This window comes from Balearica regulorum, chromosome 3 (assembly GCF_011004875.1).
Source record: "Balearica regulorum gibbericeps isolate bBalReg1 chromosome 3, bBalReg1.pri, whole genome shotgun sequence".
Taxonomy (NCBI): domain Eukaryota; kingdom Metazoa; phylum Chordata; class Aves; order Gruiformes; family Gruidae; genus Balearica; species Balearica regulorum.
In genome coordinates, this window is record NC_046186.1 from 8011821 (window position 1) to 8035940 (window position 24120).

Below are 24120 nucleotides of genomic sequence, written 5' to 3' on the forward strand. Positions count from 1 at the left end.
AGATCTATAGGACTACAATTTAGGGTGCCTGCTTCAAAATGCACTGTTGCGAAATAACTCTAGGCTGTCCAGGACATATGGAAAGGGAAGTTAGGAAGTTTTATGTCCATCTCTTGAGGTTGCTTCTCTCAAGCAGGTGGTTTTCTTCATATTTTTGCCTGCATTCCTGTATTTCCCAGAATACACCTTTTATTCCTTCCTCCCCAGTACAGGTTGTCTTTTGCTGTTTGCTGTATGCTTTCGCTTTATCTCCAAGCTGATTCAAACTATGTGACCTCTGCCATGAGAGGAAAGAATCAAAGGTCAAGAAAGCTCTTGTGCTGTTTCTATAGTAGTGAATTAAGCCATTCAGGACACAAGCATGGCTGCTGGAACGTGACTGTCTATGCTACTACAAAGCTATCTCACATGCTTTTAGTCCGAGCCGACTGGTCCCAGATAATTCCCAGACAAGGCTCAGGAACCAGCATGCACCAAGTGCATGGGACAGATGAACCACTGGAGCACTCAGTGCCCACAGACGCAGGTGCCTCAACCTTCCTAAAATTTCCCTCCATCATCTGTTGTGACCATCAGACATCAGCACTTCCTTCTAAGCATCTGGGGGAGAGGTGACAGCTTGGTATCCGTCCCCCCACAAATATCTGCAAAACACACTCACTTCAGAGTAGGGAACCTATCTGTCTGATGCTGGAATACACTTGCACTACTTTGACTACACCATTTACATTTGCTGTAGGGATATTTTGTGTACTCAGGAGGGGGTAAGAGCAGCTCAGTGTATGTGAGAATTGGTCCCACTGAACCTCCACCTTTCCTTTAACTGCTATTAGCACACACAATAGGAACAGCAAGTGTTTCGGAACAGAAACCCTACCAGTTCAGGGCAAATGGGTGCACTCTTTAACATTGTTGCAATGCCAGGGAAATGAACAAATTTGCCCCCTGGGTTGAAGCTAAAGGAATGAAATTCTTGAGCCCTGCCTAAAATCACATGGGTCTGCTTGGCTCCTCTGATGTTGTTTCATGGCGATTCACAAGCACTTCTTTGCCTTGCTTTCTGCTCTGCTGTGTGATGCTTGGCAGCAAGCTGCACAGTTAAAGCTGTGCAGAGAGCAAACTAGGACCCTGGATGGATTTTTTTTTTTTTTACTTTTTTTTTTTTTTTTTTAACCAAGCTCCTGCCTCAGAGACAACTCTAGAAAATTACAGAACAGGCAAGCTCTGGACAGAATCAGCGAGTATTTAACGTTGTTGGAAAATAAAGTCAGATTGCATGGTGTGATAGCCATGTGATCCCCTTCCTAACATGCATAACTTCTCTTAGTAAGAACAGGCAGTGCCTTGCATACAGCTTTGCAAATACTGATTGAGGCCAACAATACTTCTCTGGGTTGTAGTCTGTCCTTTGCACCTGCAAAAGCTGAGCTGTGGAAAGTTGACTTCAGGCCACATTTAATAAAAGCCTAACCTTGGTGTCACACTAACAAACCTGTACACATCCCGCCCAGCAGCATGACCCAGAGCACCTATCTTAAGTGTTCAGGTATTCAGTGCAGTCAAAAGGAGAGCACTGAATTTCTGAGGAGTGACTCAGAACCTGTAAGCGTACATGTTCGGTCCAGGGAGACAGGGTGTCTGTGCAGGGCAATTAGGTGTTCCCACATGCCGAGTGAGAAACTGCTGAGAGCCAGCCAGCGGGAAACACCAAGCCCAGGGATATATCTGAATAGGTATCTACCTCCTGGCTTGGTCCTCTCAGAAGCTGGCTGACATGGCAGAGGAGCTTTTCCTAATCAGCTGGAAGTTCTCCCTAGCAGTGCATGAGAGGTTCGCTGCCTGAGACCGCATCCACCTGAAGGAGATGTGGTGCAGACCCATGCAGGAAGGCGCAAGCAGAAGATGGAGGTTGACTTGACTACTCTCATGGTGCCCGTGGTGTACTCCTTCCTCTCTGGGGAGGATTTCTGCTGCCACTGTTGCTGTCACTACCTGCAACCACCTTTTTAAAGCAGTTTGTCAGGAAGAGATGGTACGCCTGGCAGGTTTGCCTAGCTCAGCCTTCTTCAAGTAAGCAAACAAAAAGGAGGAAATTCCCAATTTTGCATTTGTTTGCTTTTTAAAAAATAAGACTCAATAGTGAAAGCTATTTAGACTCTGGCTGACCAAATCTCGTACCCAGAGCTTCCATACATGCCAACAGCTGCAGGTTTGGGACAGAGAAGAGAGGTGATCGGTTTTTGGAGACAAAACTCAGGAGGAGATGGAAACCCTCCTTGCAGCCTCCTTAGCTGGCTGAAGAGCACCCTTCTCACTTCTGAATTGCAGCAGAGACTTCTCCAAGAAAAGAAAAAGGGATGCATGTAGGGTTGTCACCAGCAGTTGATCACTCTCTGCTTCCAGCTCCTACTTGTGGAAGAGAGATGAGGAAGCTTCCCTGCACTTTGGGCAGATCTTTAACCCTTCTTTCCTGCGCACACGGGATACCTGGCACAACACGCTGCTGTGACATTCATGCCATCGTTGCTCTCAGGAGAGCTTTTTGTACTTGCTCTGTAATCAGCTCCAAATCTGCTAAATATATTAATCTGATTGTAACCATTGCATCAAGTGGAGGAAAAGAAATAAGAAATTTAACCTTACAATCTGCCAACTCTTCTAAAACCGGAGCGTTGTGGATAGTAAATAGAGAGAAACAACACAACAGGAGTCAGAGGAATTTGAGTCTTTTGTGGTCACTGATGTAGTAAATCAGCACTGCAGTTTAACACAGCCAAATGTAGTGTAAAGTAATATGTCTGAGGGAAAGGACTGAACTTAAAAGCACATATTTAAATGTGACATTCATGCACTACACTAGCCAGGAAAAGGAGGCTGATTTCATTAAAGAAAAATAAATCTCTGAAGACTACACAGTCCATGTATGCATTAATAAAGAAGGGGGAAAAAAAGGAATCCAAGCATAACTTGCATAATTTTAGGCTATGTCAGAAGGGAATCACAGTGACTAGTAAAATAAAAGGAGCACAGGATGTATGTTATTAAGCCAGTGAAGTTAAGTCCAGCTGGGAAGCTCCGTAAGAGTATCTTACAGGTAGTCTGGCAGGTACCACTGAGGATGAGATATGGGTTTCACCTGTTGTTTTCTCTGTCCTTAGTACAGTGACTGGTGATAAGAAGCAAACTCAGATTTAATTAGTAAGCTCTCTGTGTATATTTAAGTTAAGGTAGCACCTGCATATTCAAATTATGGTAACTTCAGATGTTCTCAGCATTCCACTGCACCAGCTTCTGTGGAAACAACCCCCAATTCAAAGTAAGATCGTCAAAGAGAGGACAGCAGGGAGTGGTGGTCTTCCTATTGTGAATGGTCAGTGGAGGAGGAGGACACGGAAATATTGCGGTCACAAGGGAAATCAGAGGGACAGATCTGGCTTTTTTTCATAACCACAGAAAGCCTCTGAGAACGCTCTCCAAACTGCAGGTACAAAAGTGTGCTTGCTCCAGAGAAAACCAGCTGCTGCTGGTGTGGAAAGGGACAGACTGCTCTGTGCTCCTCAGGGTAAGAACAAACTCTGGCCAAGGACAGTGAAGGAAAACTCCTTGGTTTTAGCAACACTGCAGTTCTGCAATGCTGCAAATGGCCTGGGGTTCATTCAGAGAGACTCATCCCCAGTAAACTGCTGGGAACTTGCATCAGGAAGATGAGGTCCAAGCAGCTACAGCCAGGATTCTCACCAATGGCTCTGCAGAAATCAGGTAGCTCGGGGTGAACACCGCAATGCTGTCCTTCTTTAGAGGTCAAGTTTATTCTCAGTGGGGAAAGAAAACCTTTCACAGTAACCAGAGGAAGCTGATCAAGAGCTAACATGAACTGGAGAAGCAACAGGAGTGGCCTCCTCCACTTTGCCTCCAGAGGAAAATCTGGCTTTTATTACAAAATTCCAGCCTCAAGCTTCCTCCCACAGGATAGACCAAGGAGGCCCAGACTTGTATGAATTAACCAAAAATAACACTTCCAGGGAGGGAGAGGATGACTGAGGGGATTGCTGATGGGATACTGAGGCCTCCCACCTCCTTCTCACCAGTTCAACTCCAGAAGAGGTCAGGAGTAAGAGGGAAAAGCCTCCGGCTTCGAGCTGTTCAGTGCCCTTGGCCAATTTACTGGGAAGCAAGTGGCTCTGCCACAACCACCAACACGTCAGGCAGTCCCAAGCAGTGGACAGAAAAATAAAAACTGTCCTTCCATCCTCAGCGTTAACCCATTTTAAACAGTGAGTCACACGGTGGCAAGGCTCAGACTGATGGCGAGCTTCAGTCTCCAGCAGCAAATACGTTTAAAAATAGCCAAAGCAAACAGGATAGTGTTTGGAGAGGGAAGGAGGCATGCACCTTTTCAGCTGTGTTTGGATAGCAGCTGGGAGATCGTCAGGTCGATCCTGACCATCTCCGCTACACATCCTCCTTGCTATGGCAATGATGTCCCATAGCAGGGATCAACAGCTCCCTGGAGCAAGGAGGCAAGGACTGTCCTCAGGTAGTGGCACCGCAATAGAAGGAGGACAACAAGAGATTTGTGCAGGCAAGCTGAAGACTCACTAGAGCATGTAAATGTTACCTTAATTTGTGCATCAGCACTTAAATGCCACAAGAACCGGAGCTGGAGCTACACAAGAGCAAAGCGGATGAACACAGTGCGTCTGATTCAGCCTGGGGAGACAGCCAGGACTGAGCTGGGAAGCACCCACAAGCATTAGCGGGCCAAAGCTACCCCAAATGCTCCTGCTATTCTCTGGGTGAACCCCAGCAGAACCTGAAGCAGATGGCTGGCAACACGCTGCTGGGCAGCAGCAGAGCATCCTTGGAGCAACCTCAGGCAGGACATGGAGCACCACACCAAGCTCAAGTACTGAAGCAGGGAAAAGCAGCTAAGAGAAAAGGACTACCAGAGCCCTAAGAAGCCACCAGTGATGAGAGATCTCTCCTGGACATCTCAGTCATCACCGTGGGCCTGCGGAGCAGCAAAGGATCTGGCTCGGGGACTAGAAGTAGCACAGGCTTGTGCCTCTAAGCTGTTACAAAGCAAGGCTTGTTCACCCTGCCCTTGTGCAAGATGGAGAAAGGGGGAAGGGAAGCACGTGCTCACTCCACCTTCTTGCAGAGAGTCTTCACAATCTGAGGCCTCTTACAATACCTGTTCCCCCACTGCAGTGAAGGGGCCACAAAGAGAGGCTTTACTCAAGGTAGTACTTTGGTGAGGTAATTTAAGACAACAAGATTAAACTGAAACAGACAATTTATGTTGTGCAACAGGAAATATTTCCAGACTTTAAAGTCTGTTGGGCTCCAGAGCACTTTTCCAAGGTAAGCAGCAGAACTGGAATCTCCATCCCTTCATTCATCTATCAAGGGTCCATGAGCACTGAAAGTGTGGTGTGGAGAACACACTTGCACACGGAGAGAGACAGGACAGGCACCCTGGTCTTCAGCATTTGGTTTTACCTAGAACAAAATTCCACTAACAAAACAAAAAAGCTGAGATGTGGAGCAAGCAAGAAAGCAAAAAAAGCCAGAAAGGTCTCGGTGGTACTCAAGACCCTTCAGTTCCCATCATGATCTCACCCTGAGTGGGTTTCTCTTGTCTTGCTTTCTCTTTTGCAAATCGTGGAAAAAAACAGATATGAGGAGACTGATTCTTATCTGTCCTCAACTGCTGTAAATAAGGAAGAACTTCACTGAAATCAGTGATGTCAGCTTAAAATGAAAGGGCTTCAAATTTAGATCCAAAATAAGTAAGAATGAAATTATGTTCATCTTCCACTGTAGCACCCATAGGCAAAGTTTTAGGATAGTTTAGAAACAGGCTACCCAAAACTGCATTTGAGACGGAGGCTCATCCCTCAATGCCTATATATAAGGATGGATTTCTAAAGGACTTCAGGTCCTATCCACCCTTCAAGCACCCAAAAGCAGCACCTCAAGCGCAGTTAGCCCCCCCAGTTACCTTGCACAAGCAATGATTCAATTCACCTCAGAGATGAGTTGCGTGTTGGACCCCTGCAAAAATGTCAGTCACTACATTTCCTTTCATATGAAGAAATACAGAGCACAGTTCCAGGTAAATACCATTTCTTCAGCTCCTTAGAAGTGCTGGGAGTGACTCCTGCTACAGCTTCTCTCCTCCCTCTGTTACATGAGCTCATTAGCTTCTTGGCTACGTCTCTGCTAGTAAACCATGCCAGAGCCCATTCTTCAGTCCTGAAGCCAACTGGCACAGCCTGATGCCTACATATTATTGAACTCTCTTACACTCTGAAACAAGGTAGCCACGTCCAAACTGACTTTCTGGAGTGTCCTGGCCCATCCTAACTCCCAGCAACACCCAGAGGTTGTCTCAGACAACTCATGTGTACCACTAGTGTGGTAGCACAGACCATCAACACCAGCTCACTAGTACAGATATAAGCCAGTTGTGAGGAATAATGAAAGTGAAAAATCACTAAGGAGTAGCACAGTACTCAGAAAGAGTCTGGGAGATGGGAAGACCCAAAAAAGCATTTGCTACTCAGTTCTATTTAAAAAAAAAAAAAAAAAAAAAGTGGCTTTCATATAGGAACTGTGAAAAAAAATTGAGCTTTTACCTAGAAACTGACTCCAGGCAAAGCTGTCAGCAATGTCTCCTGGGTCTCCCATTGCTTATGGCAGTAAAACAAGGGATGCCAAGGCTGGACAGGGGGCTTGAACTTTCCCCGGCCATGGGAGGTGATGTGCCTCAGCTGAAGGCTGGGGTGAAGGACTGATGTGCTCAGGGTGTGCCCAAAGCCCCCTTCATAGAATCATAGAATAATTGAATCATTGAATCACAGAGTGGTTTGGGTTGGAAGGGACCTCAACGACCATCTAGTTCCAACCCCCCTGCCATGGGCAGGGACACCCTCCACTAGACCAGGGTCCCCAAAGCCCCATCCAACCTGGATTGGGGAGGGGGAGGCAGAGAGGACTCTACTGCAAAACTAACATAAAACAAGGGGGAGTTGAGGGAGCAACATAAGTCGAGCAGTGACTTGGAGGTAAACACACTGTACACAACGCCTTAGGGTCATTTTTCCCAAGGCCAACTCCAAGGCTTTTTTCCCCTCACTTATAGTTAGCTGGTAAATACTGTACATATAATTGACCTTTCTAAATGCTGCTGAGTAGCTGGAGGTGTTGGGAACTAATCCTGCCTGTGAAGACCCTGGGGTTGTGCAGCGCTGACTATCTGCTGGTGTTTAATGCTCTGCAAGCGCTTTTTTCCCTCACTTACTGACACGTTCAAATTTACTGCCCTGTGTCAGTGAGTTCAAGAAAGCCTTTTAACTCTGAAAGCTCCGGGAACCGGCTCCAGCACATGCTTCAGGATTTATCCGTCAGTTTGTTACGCCTTGTTTGTCCAAGAAACAGTCAAGACCGAACGAGTCAGGAGTGACAGAAATAGTACATGAAGTCACAGTTGTTCCACGTTAAAGCACAAGCATTTCTGTCATTTTCCTACCAAATAAATAAATATATGTGCGTTTAGCAAGCAAATAAGGAAATGGCAGAGGAAAGGCACCGCAGGCAGGTTTTTACAGATGCCAGCTGATTTGTGCCCGCTCCTCCAAGCGACAGTAATACAGATTCCCGCAAGTATCACTTCTTTTTTGGTCAGAAAAGCAATCGCCGGGACCGTACACACCCACAAACCCCGTGAACGCTACTGCAAGCAAGCCCTAGGAAAAACCTGTAAACACTAGACTGAAGCTGAAAGACAAACACATAACTGAAAATGCTGAGCACCCCCTGCTCTTCCCCTCACCTCCATTCACTGCCTTCCCAGCTTCTGCACAGCCCCACGCTGGTTTCTCCCTCCCTTAAATAGCTCTTTTTTTCCATCAGTCACATCAAGCCACCAGCGTCTGTGAAACAGCATCAATGCCAGCCCTCACAGATGCTCTCCTCTCCGCTCCCCGGCCACGGTCCCTTCCCCATCCCTCCCACACGTTGCAGGACCGCGCTGCAGCGCGTCGCCCACCCGTCACCCGAATACACATCCCAGAGCCACCTCGCTCCTGACCACCTGCATGGACGGGACCACGGCCATCGGCGGCGAAGTTTGCAAGAGAGAAGGACGTTTTTGCTCTCACCGCCTTAGGTTCGCAGCAGCCTTGGGAAGTACAGCCGAGCTGCTTGAAGAGAAGAAAGTTGTTTTACCGTTTGGTTCTTCAGCGTTGCCGGCAGCGGGCTGGGAGCCGAGCCCGTGGGGACGCCGAGAGCAGGAATGCAGCGTGACAGGCGAGAGCGTGAGGTATGCCCCTGCCTTCTCACGTCCTCCCCAAAAGTCACCAGTCGGGAGGGCGGACGCCTTGTGCGTCTGCGGGAGGAGAGCGGAGCGGAGCGCGGGAGCGAGTGTCGAGGAGGGCAGCAACAGGAAATGACACAGAAACTTCACCAGGCTCCAATCCAAACTTGGCCCCTGACATGAAAGAAAGGGGAGGCAATTTGCAGGGGGGGGGGAGAAGAGAAATTTTTCCCCCTCATTAACCAGCCTAAAAATCTGCTGACTGGAAAAAAAAACAGCGCTGTGACAAGTTTTATTAAAGCAAGGAATGAATGGGGGGGGTGGGTCTGAAGGGGGAGATTCCCGTCAGAGTTTATTTATTTGACCAGGAGTGGTGTGATGATGTTAGACACTGAGAGCAAAATGCCATTTTCAGCAGCTTTCTGGCTTTTCTAAACTCCTCAAATGCTCCAGCTTGTGCCTGAGGGCAGCAGGCAGGAAGCAACATCCCCCTTGCACCCAGCAGGTCAGCGGCTGCTGTGAGAGCCGGGCTCATTCTGCCTGGGGTTGCAGGCAGTCGCTCCAAAACACAGCACTGCCCGCAGCTCCCAGTGCGAGGAGACGGGCCAGGGCTGCTGGGGTCCTGTGCCCAGCCTGGTGAGGAGCACACGGCTCCCCACGCCTCGGGGACAAGGCAGGCGGCAGCCCAAACACCGGCAAGGCATGACAATGGCATGACCCACAGAAGTAAAAAATCACACTGGGCATGTGGTCAAACCTTTGCCTTGATAGATGCAAGACACTGCCTTAATTGAACAAAGCTGGATGGATATCTTCCAGCAAGGCAAATCCTCTGAACGCCTCTCTACACGCTGGGTACAAGGGGACAACGGCTATTGAACTGGGTGGCAGCTTTTAAAGCATCCTTTAGACCTGGCAAGCTGGTATGCATGTGTCCTTGCAGGCAGCCCAGACCTAGCTTGACTTAAGGCTTTCTGCAAATCCCACCTGTCTCTGCAGAGGGCAGTGCCATAAACCCTTTGGTAGGAGCCCATGGGACTTTCTAAGGGATCCTCTTGTCTTCCCAACTTGGGACCCACACCACCGCTGTAGGGTGGTTGAGATGTCCACACAACAGGTCACTATAGACTGAGGAGCAGGTCAAATGGGAGCTTTTCACTTGGAAGTAGGTAAATCACCCCTCATCCTGCTCAAAGGTGTCCCACTACATACAATAAGCTCTAGGGACAGTTGGGACGCAGGTCTAAGCTCAGATTCAACTCTTTCCTGGAAAGAAAATACAAACATAGTCATTCTGGCCACAAATTTGAAAGTCGTGGGTGATTTTTTTTTCCCTAAAAGTGAGCTTTCTCAGGCTAAAGATGGCCTAATTGAGACCTCTCCACTCCCCAATCAGTTTAATAGGAATATAATATTCCTATTAAAATAAGAATTTTTAAATACTCCCATTTAATAAGCATATCTTAAGGCCAGAAGAAATCACTTGTTTGATCATTTCAGTCACCTGGTCTGATCGTCTGCATAGCTGAAGCTACAGAGTGGTGTTCCAAACCAACACCAGAACTGCTACAAATCATAGCACATCGTTCTAGGGGACATGCTTGAAAGTGTTCAAGGCCAAGTTGGATGGGACTTTGGGCAACCTGATCTAGTGGAGGGTGTCCCTGCCCATGGCAGGGGAGTTGGAACTAGATGGTCTTGAGGTCCCTTCCAACCCAAACCATTCTGTGATTCTATTCCACCCTGAATCAGAGACTTTCAATGAAGGACAATCTATTGCAGATAAGTAATTTCAGTGGCTATCACCCTGTCAAGAAGAAAGGGTGCCTTTTTCATCTGTATTTGTCTGGCCTCACTCTACACCCTGAGCCCCAGCCATCACTCATCAATCAACTCCAGGAAGCTACAGATCAGGCATGAACAGAGAAGGGCTGCAGCCCACCAAAGTACAGCTCAGCCTCGGTTTACCCTCAGCAAAGCAGGAATATTTCAAGCCCAGGCATAGCTGGGGTTCCCCCAATACTTTGGTTGAAACCACCCATGCCATGCAGCTCCAAGTGGAAACTGGAGCCTGCTGTTCCCTTGCCACGTAGGCTTGACCTCACAAAACCACAGACAGGTTATCTCATAACCTTGTGCTGAATAAATAAAATTAGCTGAGCTTTTTTAGTCTCTCATGGTAAGGCAGATTTTATGGACAGACCACAAATTGTGCCTGCCACTCTTTCAAGATCCATTTCCATTGCATTAAAGTCCTTTTTGAAATGTACCTAACAGAACTGGATGTGGTATTACAGTAATGATCTCACCTATGCTGTATATTTTTAACACACTTAGACTGGTATCCAGTTGCTCCACCAGAAGCATCTCTCTCTTCGCTGTGCCTTTGTGAATGTGGTAGCGTGTTAACAAGCTGAATTAGGGATTTATTGTTATAGTATCATTTTACTCCAAACTTCAACCTTAAATACAAAACACTTTAAGATTTGGCATTTATACAGTGTTCGACATATGCTTTGATCCAAACAAGGGCTTTGACCTGCCTAACCTTTGGTATATTTTTTTCACTCTTGTGAATGACTTGAGCACAATCTTAAGGTATCTGTTGTCACTCCCTTAACAAGAGGTTATTTTCAATTAATCAAAGAAATATAAACAGAGCTTTGTATTGAGTTCAAATAAGCTCAGAATAGTTATGCCCTTAAAACAGATGTCTAAGACTGTGTCTTCTTTCAGATCAGAGCTGGTGTACTGTCAGAAAGAGGTCTTGCAGATCTGTTTGCTCAACTAGCTCAAAAAACTACTATCAGCTCCAAACCCTGACATACTCCAGTCTGGCCCATTGAAGTCAGTGAACGGGGCAGATGATGCAGATTACGATATCCAGGCCAAAATCAGATTTGCAAGGTCTTTAGATTAGAGAGAACCACGGAAGGGAATTAGCACCACATTATTTCAAAGTAAGGATAGCCCTGTATGAAGCCCACCATACTATACCTGTTTCCCCATGGTTCTGATCCTGACAAGTAAAATAATAAAAACAGAAGATGAAGAGAGTGCAAGAGTGACAGGACAAGGGGTAATGGGCTCAAGCTGAAGGAGGGTCAATTTAGATTAGAGGTTAGAAAGAAATTCTTTACTGTTAGAGTGGTGAGGTACTGGAACAGGTTGCCCAAAGAGGTTGTGGATGCCCCCTTCCCTGGAAGTGTTTAAGACCAGGTTGGATGAGGCTTTGGGCAACGTGGTCTAGTGGAGGGTGTCCCTTCCCATGGCAGGGGGGTTGGAACTAGATGATCTTTAAGGTCCCTTCCAACCCAACCCATTCTATGATTCTATGATTCTATGAAGAGACTGTTGGTGCACCTTGTGATGAACTAAACAGGGTCAGGGCTGGTCTTTGGCCCTGGGGCGAGCAGTCACAGTCCAGCCACATGCACGTTGGAAGCCAAATGCCCTTAATTTCCAAAAGAGAATAGCCCTATCCAGATCGCTTGTTGGGAATGAGCTCTGGCCAATCCTGATTTTCAAGCCATGCCAGAGAGCTGCCTCTGGACTGGGATGAACAGGGACTGCGATAAAATTTAACACCATGGATAGAACTTTTCCAGTGGCAGTGCCCTGATGCTATTTAATTAACTTAACTAAAATATAGCTAGTGTCAAATTACCCAAAAGCCCCACAAGACTTTTTCTTCATCTCGAAACCTTGGATAAATGCAAGCTTGCCCCTGTGAGTCTCAGACTTTTCTACACAGCTTTAAGATCTTTATTTCTTGCACTTCAGACACAGATTTTTTTGTCCACAAGCTGTCCAAGGCAAGAAGCACGTCCGTCCCTAGAGCTTTGCCCTTGCAGTTCAAAGCCCAAGAGCAGCTCCTTAAATCCGTGGTGGAGGGGGATGTATCTCCACCCAGCTTAGCCATCTCAAAGGTAGATCTGAACTAAATACCTGGGCTGTCTCTCTGTAGTTAAAAAGAAAGACTGGAACTTGTGGAGCATAATAAACCATAATAAATAAACATAGTTTAAGACAGGCGAGATGGATCACTTCTAGAGCTGCCCCTCCTGCTCCAGGGATTATAGAGGGAGCCTAGCTAATTCCTTCAATCTCTGCACCTAATTTTTCAGTGTCTAACATTGGGGCCAAAAGCAAGATATGTGTTTGCCTGGCATAACAGAGCACAGATTATTTCATATCTATAAAATAAATATAATAGTTTCATCATTCCTTTTGATGCCACAAACAAGTAATCTTGTATAGCCTCTGAATGAGGTAGACTCTGATTAGGCTACTAGGTTTCATGCGGATACTGCTGGAGCCCAATAAGGGCACTAAAGTATCTTCTCAGCAGGGCATCCACTCTGGATTACAAGGTGTCAAGAGGGGGTAGAAGCCACCGTGTCATTCATTAGCTCACTATCGTGAGAGTAATAAATGATTTTTCGATATGAATTAATCTGAGGTAGCTTTCTGTACTTGGTTTTGTTATACATGAATGTATATAATGATCTCTTTACTAAGTGCCATTTTCTCTCTCTAAAAATACTCAGTATAATCAGTCAGCTTTTTTGAAAGTTTGTTCTGATAAACTAACCTCAGTCACAAATAGCACCTGCAGCAACACCTGGAAAAGGTATGGGCAACACATTTGAGGATAGTCACTTTGCAACTAGCTTCTTTAACAATGAACATCAAATTTTCATTTTTACCTAAAAATAAGACTAGCAGCAGGGAAAAGGTGTGTCTCAAAAGGACAGGTTTTGCCTGTTTATTTGTGAGGATGTGCAACATGCAATCCCTTTCCGATAGTCCTTCACCTGTGAGGTGTTTAGGTCTACAAGGTTTAGCTGTTCTATCCAGACAAGCAGCTAATGAGATTCTAGAGAGAAAGAACACGCTTTTGCATTTGGGTGCTATACAAATACAAAGGGAATTAATAAGGGCTTTGTTTTACTTGTTTGTCTTGCCTTTTTTTTTTTTTTCTTTAAATGAGAACTGTCCAGAGCTGTTTGAAATCCAACGGCATCATGGTCCACAGTGGAAACCAGTGGGACCTGTGGATTAACGACCCACACTACCCTGGATAGGGCTTGAAGAGGGGAACCAAACTTTTTTATCCTATTGGTAGATCTATAACTAAAACCGCAACACTAACCATGTGCCAAAACATTTTTGTTAGCTATACTCTCACCTTGTTTTATCATTCAAGGGAAACTACTTCTATATGAAAGAGTATCTTAAACTACTTACAGCAGCAGAATTGAGGTCTAGTGAATTCAAACAGAAGGAACAGTCTTAAATACAATTTTTTGTTCAATACCTTTCATTTCGTGCTTGAATATCTGAATCCCACAAGCAAAACTATAATGCCACAGAGATGAAGACTTTCCTGGCTTTTGCAATTTCACAGAAATCACTGCAGTTTTCGTATGTTAACTTTAGATTACCTGCTATTTTATAAAAAATATTCCTATACATTTCCAGGCATGCCTGCTCCTTCCCATATTATTTCTGGTATTTATGAAGCCAGTTACGCTGACTTCATAGGCAAATGACCTTTAAAAATGAATGAACATCTGTGACATTTACGTCCTATGTATTTTACAGCAGGAGAAAAATCCTGGTGAAGAGAAGGAAGCTGGTTTCAGCTCCTCCCCTTTCCCTGCTCCCCCCCACCAAACAAATAAGAATTGTTTTTCTCAAGTCCATCCCTCTCCAGAAAAATCATACAAATGGCTTTCTCACAACTTAGCAGACTAGTTTAGTCCTCAGATGGATTTATCATTAACCACATAAGCACATGTTGTCCATTCTGTCCGACCTAATGAATGTGCTATAAATAAAATATCTCTAAAAGCAGGTTTCACCATACTTATCCAAGTTGTTGCTGCAAGTCCTTGTAACTCCCAAACCCATTTATGTTAGAAACATTAATCACTTGATTATAATTCAAAGCATCAGCTCTCTACAGCTGAAACTCCCTAGCAGTTGACTTTGGCTAGACCTCTAACCTCTACTTATCACTTTCAGGCGTACTCCACATTTTCTTCTTCAATCTGTCACTAATGTAGAAAAGACGTGGAAAGTCACTTTTGAAAGGTATTTTTAACCTAGGAGTGTCTCATTAAAAGGAGAACTTAGTATGAAAGCTCTAAAACAAAACCTTTCCCACTTGACTTCGCATAGCAATCTGAAAATACCAGAGGCGTATTTCATCTCATGTCATTTAAAACCAAAGCAAGGTAAAGAAAAAGGGAATTCTTTTAGAAAAGACACCATGCATGTAATTCCTACCTATCCCACAAACCTTTTATATGATCATAGATCTGTAGAGCTTTGCAACGTTCATCTTGAATGAAGGAAGCTGAATTAAGCTATCTATTAATTCTGACTTGCCTGTTCATTCATTAAGAGTGTAGGTGGATAGTTTGGGTTGTTTTCTACTTATTTCAGCTGAAAATATAGAGATCATATTCCATCTTGACCAATGTTTTTAAAAGCCCAGAGAAACAAAAGATTAATTGTAGGAAATTATTTTTAAACATCATATGCTTTAGTCTGGAAATAGACAAAGATAAAACTCCCATAAGGACAGCCACAACTAATGAAAGCCTGAGAGGAAATGATCACACATTCTCCATTCTTCTGATGGATGTTCTTCTAACCTTATTAATCAGAAGTTTGTGATGTCGATAAATCACTGAATTATGATAACAGATGAAGGTGAGTTTGGACGTAAAAGGATCCATGGTGAAGGATTACAATAAAGGAGGAAAAGGAGGGGGAGCCAAATACAGTTTTATAAACTGCATCCTCGGCTTGTGCGGACTTGTAGATAATAAATGTCATTCCTTTTCCACATTATCCAGGAGATTAAAAATCTTTCTCAATGTATAGCTGCTGGGAAACCTCTGTAGCACCTTCTCCAGTTACTCCAGGAGGTTTACATTACATCAATTGCTTTATTTTTCCATCAATGATGATTTCATTTACAAAGAGGAACTTAAAAGTACCTGTCTTCTTTTAAACTCTTTTGGAGGAAGTAGGCTGCAGCGGCAGAAAAGGAGAATCCAGGCAAAACACTGATGTTTTTGACCTTCCAAGGTTTGTCAGATTCTGGTTTGAGATTCCAGAAAGTTTTCTAGTATGTCCTTATCCTGCCTGAATGATCCTACGTCACAGAGGTGTCAGCAAGGTCTCTACGCCTCCAATTAGTCTATATACAGAGTTGCTGGTTTCTACATTCAGCAAAACCACCCAGCTATCAATCTACATGTATCACAGTTTGCAGTTTTCAAGGAAAGCATTTCCCGGAGCACTTCAGAAGTAAATAAATGCATTTGAGGTACTATTACTGATGAATGAATTCCATTCTCTGCCTTCTACTAGAGGATTTTATGCTGCAGAATACAGCCCTGGTCATCTGAATCAAACCAAAGCCATGCTTATATACTGCAAATTCAAAACCAAAGGTCATTGAAACGAGACAGTTTGCCAGTAAGGCAAAATTTGCCTTGAGCAGTGAAAATCAGAGGTGTACCAGACACCTAAGAGAGAAAGGACAGAAGTGCACTGGATACCTTTGAGGATGCTTTCAAATGAAATACAAATTTGGGTGCTTCCCATGTAGGTTTTAATCAGTTTTGCCACAACACAGAGAGATCTCCAAGCTGATGCCCTACCAAGCTGGCAATGCTACCTCATGCTGCAGCAGGACAGCACTTGGCAAGTAAATGGATCAGCTTGGTCCAGATGCAGCAAAGCTACACAAGGGACATTGCTTCTTGAACTGATAAGTCCTACCAACAGAGCACATTAGCTTGGATGCACTGTGGGTATTGTCTTACTCCATGTGGAGACAGCCCAAACGCCTCCACACCGTACTGCATGCTGCAGTAATATAAACTGGGGATTATAGTTTCACTATAGTCCTCAGAGCTTCCCTTGCTGGGACCATAGCTGAGGTGTCTCTGGCACCATCTACCCAAACACTTCCAATTCTAGGCTGCAGCAGCTAACAGGGAGATAGATCAGTTGGGGAACCAAAGGGACAGGGAGATAGATCAGTTGGGGAACCAAAGGGACAGCCCCTGAAGTGATGAGATAATCCTGTAGAAAATAAGGACAATTTGACTGCTTTGTACTCCATGGAATAGTGAGGACGGCATTTCTGTTATTTCTGTTCTTGCCAAGGTTTTTGTATGTATGTTTAAAGGGAAGTACTGAAAACCGTCATGAATGGACATTAAATTACAAAATTTTCCTCCAGGCTTTGTAAGCCATCATGAGCAAGAACAGGAGACAAGTACATGTTAACATAAAGTCTAAGCTGAGATGTGTAATTTTATCCATACAGAAACTGAAAGAGTGGAGAAGAGGGAAAATTAAGAACAAAAGAGAAGAACAAAAGAGAAGAACAAAAGAGAAGAACAAAAAAAAAAGCCCTATAAAAAAATTCTAGCATCTAACAAAAAGAAAGCAGAATACCTGGTGTCCAGTGTTACAATCTGAAGTCTGCTGTAAACGGATGCACAAATCTGTGGCATGGAAGTGACTCAGAATTACCGTCCCAGAGAACCCACTCCACTGGCGCAGTCTAACTCATCTCAGGGGGATAAGTAAGACTTACAGATCTGACTGTTGCCATATGATTCTTGCCAGATGTCTGCCTATGGACAGCTGATCGCTAGCAGACTATCTTAAGATAGTCTTCAGCTGAGACACACCACTTCCACCCCAAGAGCACTTAATTCTTAAAATACAAAGAATTGAGTGCTTGCAATCAGCATAGGAATAACCTTAAATTACACCTTCAGGCTACAAAGCCTCTGCTCTTGAAATATGGAGGCAGCTCAAAGAAATCGAGGGGTATCCAGGCTCTCTTTCCATTGCTCTTGAATGAAGTATGGTATAGATTTCTAGCTCTGGATTCAGGCCTGGGAGCACATCTGGAAGTGTCTATCCTTGCATACATTAGATTTGTGCTACAGTAAAGAAATCATGACTTCCACAAATATCATAGACAATGAAGAAAATTCCTGGCCTGAAACAAAATATTATTGTTCATTATGTTACATTAAGACTGACTTTTTAAAAGCTGCTAATACCAAAGCCGTGAAGTGTCAGCTGCAGAGCCTCAGACTGCCATAGCAATGTTCCTGTGAAGTCAACTGTTTGAAAATCCACCCCTGAGCTAAGACATCAAAATCTTCCCAAACCACATGGTTGGTTTGCATGTAGGACAACAGCAAAAAATTACACATATCAACCAGGAGTCACCTCACTGCAATAATCAACCAGTACCCCTTACCTGCAGGGGGGGAAGGAACTGCAAATCGAGAAAAGGAAGGGTCTTTGGCAACACATTATGAGACAAAAGAACAAACACAGCCCTTCTCAGCAAGCTCACCTGGCACAGTAGTTGTGGATAAAACACTGCTGGCTTCCAGCGCCAGGGTTGTGATGATTGTGAAGACACCCCCTTCCTTCCTGGCATCGCATTTGTTGAATTGAGTAGCTGAAAAGACCTTTAAAATTGAAGGTGGAGCTACCTCTGGTCACAGGAACAGCCACGACTGCAGCAGCAGCCCGGCTGCTAGAAAGCATTACATAAATGAGTTCATGTCGGGTCACAGTCAGAAGATGGTCAGAGGCAAAAACACTCCAGTAGGCATTATTTTTTCACAGCACAGCCAAAAGCAGGCAATTTTTTAAAAACACCATTTGTTAATAGCAGGATGGCTTTGTAGTCAGTTTGCACCACTGACTCCAACATCACCTTTGCTGCACGAAGTTGGTGAAAGTGACATAAATTTTCAATGAACTATCATTTAAATTAAGGCACACAACTCACTGGAAGACCTTCTGTGGAAACCAAGAGGAAACTTGAGGCCAAAAATCTTTTCCCAGATCCAAATCCTCTCAGTAGCTACTTATCCACAAACAAGTCCCATGTGTTGGAGGAGAAAAGATGAGATCAAGGGTCCTGTTCTTAAAAATTAAAAAGATAATAATACACAGAGGAGTCATGAAAGCCTTCATCCCACTTGCGTAGCTCTGCTGATGCTTTCTCATTTCTAACAGTGATTACAGAGAAAGAAACAGAGTCCCACGAAAGTGCAGACTCAAGGGGCTCAAGCAAGGAAAGTGTTAGCTCTGTCAGGAGCCCACAAGGCAGGAGCAGGAGTTCCCAAACCATTCAGGGCATCCCAAGCCCACATCTGGAAATGCTCATGGTCCTGCAATTTCCTGCAATTGTGCAGGTAAACTATACTGCAGCACCAGGAAGGACTTCACCAATAGGAAACTTTGGGAACTGCTGCTTTTAAGGCTTTTAGTTAGATGCCAGTAGTCATGTCTCGTTAAGGGTTATTGACTGTCTTCAAAGTCTCAGCGTTGCATTTCTACCTTTAGGAAGGTGATGAATTTGAGTAAGAGGCTTAACATGCAAGCAAGTTCCCAGAAAAAAATTGGACAAATAAAACCTATCTGGCCTCCCTGAAGCTTGTAAGTTCTGTCCCAACTTGTTATCAGATGGCAAACCCTTCTCAGTAACTACAGCATGCATCAAAACTGGTCATTGCAAAGAAGCATGGTCATGCTCTGTGAGAAATATAATTTATCTCTCTATTTATAACACAGTTCTTTTTGGGTTTTAGCCATTGACCATTGGCCCATCTGTATACCCAGAACTCAGCCTTGCCAACATGTTCTGGACTCTGAGCTAAGATTCCTGAATCAAATATCCCTTCTTCCTGACTTGTGCCACGGTAATACTTCATTCCAAAATCCCCAGTGCCTCAGAGAAGGAGTGTTTCTTTCAATAGGCAGTAGTACAGCTGACAATGAATGCCAATGCTAAGTTCCCATATGCTGCTATTTTTTAATAACGTGTTTCAGGATGGGGTGGCTAGATAAATACAACGATGGGACAGATATGGACATGGACATACCATGATACAAGAAACTCAGCCAACTGAGAACAAACTTCTCTTCTACCATCTAGTCCAGCTTCCCAAAGAATTCTGAAATGACTCCTGTGCCCTGATCCTCATCTTTGTCATCTGAACCCAGGACATGTCTAAGACATATTAAAGGTCCAGAAGAAGACAATGGTAAGCAACTATGGTCCTCTGGCTCAATGGAAAGGGAAAAAAGGGTCTCATAAAAATGGTGGGATGAATTGCTTTAGGAACCACAGACTACTTGAAATCTCATCCTCTTTCACTACAAGTACATGGTGCAATTCTTTAGCATCTCCTATATGAAATAAAATACATAAGAGGATACATATTTCATAAAAATCAAACCACTTTTAAATGCTTTCAAAATAATATGCTGCACTTCAAACACTCCTCCCCAGAGGGGAGGCTGTGAAAACAATAGTTGAAAGATGTATAATCATTTTGCTTAATGTACTTCTGAAAGATGTTCAAATGCTTGTCTGATGAGTGCAGGAATAGAACAGAAAATGAAATAGTTCAGTTCAGGCCAGGTCAGGTGATCATCCCCAAGATTCCTCCTATCCATTTTCTGAAGATGCACAAAACCCAAGAGATTCTGTATGCAGACTGCTACTCAGAAGGGAGTATGATGCCATAATAAACAACAACAGTCACATTTAGAATAATATTAAAAATTTAAAGCCCTTAGTGAAATCCAGTAGCTGCTTGTATGTATGCCCCCAGCTCACTGTGACAGAATGTTTTCTGTAACTCCTGGAAGATTTTAGAAGGTGGTAAATAAGTTGATGCTCTCTATACACCACATCATACATTAAAAAGGGATAAACAGGCCTATTATCATAGGCTTGTCTGCCGCATGTCATAGAATCATTGAATGTTTTGGGTTGGAAGGGACCTCAACGACCATCTAGTTCCAACTCCCCTGCCACGGGCAGGGACACCCTCCACTAGACGAAATTGCTCCAGTTCCAGGCAAAACCACAGATTAGCTATGGTGGGATGCAATAAACAAATAAATAATCATCTCCATCAACAATGTGTAATGGAAAAGGAATCTTGTTAAATTAATCCAGTCTCACATTTTGATGACCTTACAAATGAGCTTCATAAAAGTAATAGGGTTGATGTAATGGGCTTCTGGAAAGCACCTGACTTGAATTATTGAGTAATAAATTTGACTGGTTTAAAATCAACATAGCACAGTGTAGATGAATTGGAGACTAACTGATACCTTTCCAAATGAAAGAGTAAACTGCAACTGCTCACTCAGTGAGTGATCGTGCCTTACTAGTTAATATTTTTACTGCTGACATGGAAGAAAAAGCTACATTATTACTTAGTAAGATTGTGAAATTTTGGGAAGTGGTATGGAATAGAGAGGACAATAAAGGAAAGCAATCCAGAGAGCAATCCAGTAAATCACACATGAGCCAACAGTATGAATTTCAGTACAGACATATGCAAAGTTCTGATTGTAACATTAAACAGTGGGGATCTTGCTTCTCAGACATGAGAAAGAAGGCCAGAAGCAAACTGGAAAAGCCTAACAGGTTACAGAATCTAATTGGTTTAATATGGACTACCAGTCTGACATCTTCAGCAGGTAATCTACTAGAGACATAATATCAAGTAGAAGAAGAAAAGAAATTATACATCATCCCAATTTGGTATTGGTGCAACTGCTGCTGATATTCAGAGCCTATTTCAGAGGCTGCGGATACTAAGAAATGGGAAAGAATTCAGGGAAAAGCCACAAGAATGAACGAAGAATTGGGAAACTTCATTCTGGAGAAAGACATGGAAGATTTACCTCTTTAATTTTACAAAGAAAAGGCTAAGAGGTTTCTTAATCGCAGACTATAAGTATTTAAAGAGAATAAAAATTAAACAAGGTTTCTTCAGCCTTAGGAGTAGATCGATCTGGCAAACGCCAATAGCTAGAAGTTGAATCTAGACATTCAGAATGGAAATAAACCTAGGTTCTTTAACAGTTTTGCAAGGGTATGGGATACTTATAGTCACTGGGAATCTTCAAATCAACTTTTTAATTTCATTCTAGTTCAAACAGCAATTAATTGGGGGAAGTCTTATAGCCTCTTGGTCTCAGTAACCTATCAATTAAGTGACAGGGGTTCGAACACATCTGTGGGAGGCTATTTTGCAACCTAATAAATGTCATCTCTTGGGAATAGCTTCATTGGATTCTGCTTTTTTCTTTAACACACTACTAATGGGCCACACTGAGTAACTGATTCCCTTGTTTTCTGTTCCCATCAAAGAACAATTAAAATAATGATCTTGCAGCAGTAACGGATAATAACACCTTTTCTAATACTTGTAAAGAACGATTAGAGAATGAATCAAGCAATTAATTCTCAGTTCTTAGTCATTCCTCCTACTCAAGTCCCAAACCAGTGTTCACTTAAGCACAGAAGTATGTGATGAATGTCTCCTTCAGCCAAGCACTGGAGAAGGAGAAGAAGGAAATTTGGCATTTGTTACCCTCAGACTGCCATATTTTATGGTATCTTTACCCAAACCAGAAGACTCCACAGAGAAAACTGAGATTCTTGCAGGGGGTGGTTAACATACTCTGTCTCTCCATCCTCACCTACCTTTTGGCTGTGGCTCGTCCCTTTTGTTGCTTGTGCTTTAATTTGCCTCCTAATCTCAAACCTGCTATTCAGTGTCTAAGCACTGTGCGTGTTTCCTCAAGACCACAAAGAAGCAACCACATTGTGTAAATAAAGCTCATTAAGACATTCCCTGCCCCAGGGAGTTCACAACACAGAATATAAACCAGCCATGTCGAACTGGTGGTCTGAAAACTGAATCCACCACAGACAATCCCACTGTATTTCTTCCCAGGCCTTGCAGAGACATGGTGATGTAGCAGCTCCTGGGGCAGCACAGCAATGTCTTATGGATTAATAACTTCTACGGGGTCTTACAACTAGTGATGGACAGTGCTGTGCGTTCGCTGGCTGCATTCTATCTCTCTTCCTGCTCCTCTTTCCAGCTATGAGATGGGATCACCTGCCCAGCTCCTTTTCCCCAGGTGTGTGCAACAAGGCAAGCTGCATTGCCCCATCCCTTTTCCCAGCCAGCACTATGCCCTTCGCCCCTCAACAGGACTGCTAAACACGCATGATCAAGGACAAGAGGTAAGAGATGACCCTGGGAACTGAATCTTCAAACTCAAAGTAATGATGATAGTCCTCAAAGGACTATCTTGAAGGGCAGCTTTCACTGAGTAAATCTCCCTTGGAAGAATCATGATACATGTTTAAATACCAGTACAATGAAACAGCATGTTTATGGGGTCAGCCAGGAGGCTCTGGTACGGAGACTCCAGCGTGGACAAAATTGGACAAACTCTAGATAAGTAAGTGGGAGAGGCTGAACCATTCTAGAGACCAAGAGAACCTAAGTTTGCTCTAAATGGTGGACCTCATGGACCTAGATTTCAAAGTAAAGTATGTACAGACAAGTACAATCACTAGGACTCTAGGTAGGGCCCCCAGAATTAACTTTTTAGCACCATTTTCTGTGATTCTGATTTATCCAAAATTTGACAGATCAAAACTTGTTAGTATTAGTGCTTTGGAAAGCACGATTTCTCCCAAGATGAGCACCATCCCAGCACTGAGTTTACATCATAGCTAACCCTCCTTCCAAACCATTAATATGGATCTTAAGCAAAAACAGTTTAACATTGTTCTGTACTGCTCCCCTGAGGTATCTCCCACCAAGTGTTGGCATTTATTCATCACTATGTGTTTCTGGTCCCTTCAGCCTGTTTTCAGTCTGTTTTATAATCTTCATCTCCAGTCAATCTAAATTATTTTTTTCAGCTCAGTCTTCATGAAACAATACATTAATTGCCTCAGTACATGAACAGACATCTTATTTATGCAGAGTAAATGACCACATTCTTTCATCTGCAGTTGGATCAAACTGATTAAGTTACGTCTGGATTTGCTTCTTACAAATCTATGCGTGTGTCATTCATGTTCCTTTTCAATGGCAAAGTCAACTTGTGTAGAGGGTCTGCATACTTCCTACATGCCACTGAAGGAATTGAATTAATAACTAAAGTGTGCTCTGAGTAACACAGAAAACTCAATAAACTCTTCTTCATCAGAGATGAGGTTTGCTTTAACTGCTTACAGATTTACTTTGTTTAGTATTTTCTCCATTATTCTGTTACGATGAAATTCACTCCTTCCTTTTTCCATCATTGACATTCTGTTTTGGCAACTGTTTTGAGGGTTAGCTAACATATATATGGCTCCATGTGAATGCATGGCACAGCAAATTCTTCTTTCCTTATTTAGACTGTTTTACTAGAGAGAGAAGCCAAAGTTACTGGATAGTTACTAGCTCTTTTACTGACTGCTGTTTATTCGTAAAGATCAAGACAATGTATTTTTCTCTGTCCTCTGGTTCTTGTTTGATTTTTCTGGTTTTCAGAGATAACTGTATGTGAGCCAGCTCCTTGACTAATTGCAACAAAAACATAACAGGCAGATCTGGTTTCCCAAGTTTTATTTCTAAGACTTTCCTGTCTCCCACATCCCTGAAACACGTCTCACAGAGGTTGCATTCTGCCCCATTTCCAATGTATTCAGTTAATATTAGTGTCAGGAGACAGCACAGAGGTTCTGTAAATCCAGCAGTACTGACTTCAAGTTCTCATTCTGTGGGGCTTCCTAATGCTGTTAGACAGTTTGAGGTCTAAAACGGGATGAAGGGAGACAAGGCGAGGTAAATATGTCACTTCCACTCATAGCTCTGCTCATGGATGTTTCCCAACTTGGTGAAAGTCAGCTAACC

At 43.6% G+C, this 24120-nt stretch overlaps 1 protein-coding gene across 4 annotated transcripts in view; it reads right to left on the reverse strand.

Annotated features, from left to right (window-relative positions):
- EVA1A (eva-1 homolog A, regulator of programmed cell death) overlaps nucleotides 1–24120 on the reverse strand; it is a 218722-nt gene that overhangs the window by 59540 nt on the left and 135062 nt on the right. Inside the window, exon 1 of one of the 4 annotated variants that reach the window (XM_075750486.1) lies at nucleotides 8233–8384. The exons of 2 other annotated variants lie outside the window; for them this stretch is intronic. The gene's annotated coding sequence lies outside the window, so the exon portion shown is untranslated. Of the gene's footprint in view, nucleotides 1–8232; nucleotides 8385–24120 lie in introns of those variants that run through there. One more of the 4 variants, XM_075750487.1, reaches the window with a different exon arrangement.